Here is a 3,336-nt window from a genome sequence, read left to right as displayed (position 1 = left end):
TTATTGGGGTGTCTGGCAGGCGCCGAGAGGTCAGCAGTTGAGGCCACGGGACCCGTGCCGAGAAACTGGGAGGGAAGGGCAGGGGAAACCGAAGTGCTCGAGGCCTCTCCTGGGAGCAGGAGCCCTGGGGGGCAGTGGGGTCTGCGTTCTGAGGAGCTATTAGGTCAAGGTCAGGTCAGCAGAGTGGACACATGGAAGACTCTGTCTTCGGTGTGGGCAGCCACCTAACCCAGGTCAGGACCTGACTGAGGGGGGTGGGGAGGACCACGGTCACTGGGTGGGTCCTGAGCCCAGCTGGCCCCTGGGAAGACGGGCCCCGTCAGCAGCAGGACTTCTGGGCCGAGGCGGGCACGCAGCAGGCGGGCCTGCACACGGGGCGGCAGAGCAGGGACATGCACGAGGACGGTCTGCAGCAGGACGAGGAGCAGGGGCTGGGCTGGCAGCAGGAGGAGGGCCCGGAGCAGACAGGGGTGCAGCAGACGGGCTTGCAGCACACAGGGGTGCAACAGACTGGCTTGCAGCAGACAGGGGGTGCAGCAGACGGGCTTGCAGCAGACAGGGGTGCAGCAGACGGGCTTACAACAGACAGGGGTGCAGCAGACGGGCTTGCAGCACACAGGGGTGCAGCAGACGGGCTTGCAGCACACAGAGGTGCAACAGACGGGCTGCTGGCTGCAGTCTTCCTGGCAGGGGGAGGAGCTGCAGCAGGAGGGCTGGCAGCTAGACTGCTGGCAGCATGAAGAGCCTGAGCAGGGAGAGGCCTCACAGCAGACAGGGGTGCAGCAGACGGGCTTGCAACAGACAGGGGTGCAGCAGACGGGCTTGCAGCAGAGAGACACACAACAGTCTTCCTGGCAGGGGGAGGGAGCTGCAGCAGGAGGGCTGGCAGGAGCTGGTGCAGGCTGGCTGGCAGGGGCTGGACCCGCAGCTCGCAGGGGTGCAGATGAAGGTCAGGCAGGAGGGGGCACAGCAGGGGGGGGGCACAGCAGGAGGGGGCACAGCAGGGGGGCTCGCAGCAGCTCTCTGGGCAGTCGTCCACCTTCCAGGAGTCGGGGCAGGCGTTGCTGGAGCAGACGGACAGGGTGGATGCGGCCATGGTGGGGCGGTGGGGCTGGAGGATACTGTGAGTGTGAGTGTGAGTGTGTGTGTGAGTGTGTGTGTGAGGCGCTGGTTGTCTGTCAGCTTTTATACCCGCCGAGGTGTGCGTTGTCCAGCAAGAGGCTCCGTGAGACTTCCCCTTCCTCGTGGCTGTTTTGGCTGAGCCCTGGGAGTGCTTATTACCGCCGGTTTATGTACACGAGAGCGTCTGCTTGTAAAATGCCTGTGGTGGTTGAGGACGGGGTTGGCCCCTGACTTTGTTTGGGTCTTTAAGCCAACAGCAGCACGGGAACAACCTAGTGTCCTGCAGCCCCGGCCGGACAGCCTGCCCACCGCGTCCTGCTCTCGGCTCCGGTTTGCGGGGCGAGTTGGGGGCTGGGCGTGGGCAAAGGCTGCGAATCCCAGTCCCGGGAGCAGGCAGGACGCAGAGCCAGGACAGTGTGCGCGTCCGCTGCCGGCGCCCCCAACACGGAGAGCTGCGTGGCGCGGCGATCAGGGTTGAGCGGGAAGGCGGACACCATGTCTCAGCCCGGAATGACCGAGAAGGAACGTGGAGAGCTTCAGAGGAATGAGGACGCGCTCAGGATCCCGTGTTCCCCGCACGAGACTTCGGAAGGACGGATCAGGACCCGGAACGCTTCTCAGAGCAGAGGGGTGTGCGGACGTGGGGTTCTGACCAAACGTGGGAGGAGGCGGACAGAAATCGGTGCACGTGTCGGCACACGGGCGTGCTCGCTCCCCGACCTCAGCACCCTCGATGTCTCCGGAGAGGGCTGGCATCGGCCCGCCGCTCAGCAAAGACGTGCGACCGGCTCTCCAGCGTTGGAGGGGGAGGGGCCGGACCACGGCCTCTGTGCCCCCGGTGAGAGGAAGGTACAGCCCTTCCCAGCTAGAGCTGTTCTGGAAAACTGCCGCCGAGCACCGCTGGTGGGAGCATCCCCAGACCAGCTGGTCCAGCAGAGTCAACGCCGGAACAAAGAGAAGGAAGATATAGAAAATAATCGAGAGAAAAAGAAAATCAGCCCAAAGCAGATTGCAGGTCCCGCCATCTCAGGGAGAGGCACGCGCCCGCTTGACCCGACAGCCAAGCCGCGGCTCCCGGTCCTCCCCGCCTCCCTCCACGGACAACGCACTTGGTGGCGCTGGGTGGGACCCCGAGTCCCGGCGGTCGCCCACGCACGCACCGCCCCTAAGCCATGCAGAAGGTCCCTCGTGCTCCCCACCCTAGCAACACCTCCCTTTGCCCCAAACCCTTGTGGCCACCGACTCTCGGTCACTGCCCTTGTGGCTTTTCCAGAATGTTCTATAAAGACAGTGTGCAGCCTCTGGGGTCTGGCATCTTGCATATAGCAGAACCTGCTTGTGCTTCCAGGGCTGAGGGCCGGGCGGCCGTGCCCTCTCTTTCGTCCGATTGCGTTCCGGGCCAGGCCGGGGCCATAGTTCGGCGATTCTGCCGCCGGGTGGAGGACGTTTCCGTCGCGTTCTGTTTTGGAGGGTTCCGAGCGAAGAAAGCGGCCCGCAGCATCAAGTACCGGTCTTTGCCCGGCAGCGGATTTTTGTTTCTCCAGGGCACACGTGCAGGGGTGGCCTCGCAGGGTCATGGGCTCAGGGCACGTGCAACGTGATCAGAAACTGCCAAAACGATTTTGCCAAGTGTCCATGCCGTGCTGCGCTCCCTCCAGCAGCGTACAGGGGCTCGCGTGGCCCTGTGTCCTTGCCAGACCTCGAAGTTGCATTTTTTGGTTCCATATTGGCCATTCTAACAAGTGTGTGCGGTGTCTTACTGCAGTTTAATTTGTGTCCCCTGATGACTAATGCTGGGTTGAGACTCTTGAAGGCGCTTTCTTGCCAAGCTTTCCGAAGTGCCCGAATGACGCTATGTTTCCCCCCAGCGCTGCTGGAGCTCCTCTCTCCTCCACGCCCCGGCCGGGCTACCCCTGGCTGAGCTTTGCCGTCTTGGCCATCCTCAGAGGCACGTTAGGGTACCTCCGTGGGGTCTACTTTGCACCTCCCTGACGACTAATGGTTGTGAGGTGTCTTTTTATGTGTGTATTTGCCATCCACTTGTCTTTTTGGTGTTTCTTCAAATGTTCAGGCCCTTCCTTTTTTAGGTTTTTCTTGACAGTGAATTTTGAGAGCTCTTTATGCATGTTGGATATGAGCGCCATTGGACTTGAAGAAGGTGGGCGTCAGGGCACCAAGCCCCTCACGTCGAACATTCGTGTGTACAGATGTGTA

At 62.2% G+C, this 3,336-nt stretch overlaps 1 pseudogene; it reads right to left on the bottom strand.

The window, feature by feature from the left end:
* Window positions 1-282: 282 nt before the first annotated feature.
* Window positions 283-1,096, bottom strand: LOC123393189 (annotated as a pseudogene).
* Window positions 1,097-3,336: the final 2,240 nt, after the last annotated feature.

Source organism: Mustela putorius, unplaced genomic scaffold (assembly GCF_011764305.1).
Source record: "Mustela putorius furo isolate JIRA1106 unplaced genomic scaffold, ASM1176430v1.1 tig00000765_pilon_pilon_pilon, whole genome shotgun sequence".
Taxonomy (NCBI): domain Eukaryota; kingdom Metazoa; phylum Chordata; class Mammalia; order Carnivora; family Mustelidae; genus Mustela; species Mustela putorius.
Note: the sequence above shows the minus strand (reverse complement) of the source record. Positions and strands in the feature narration are given on the sequence as shown.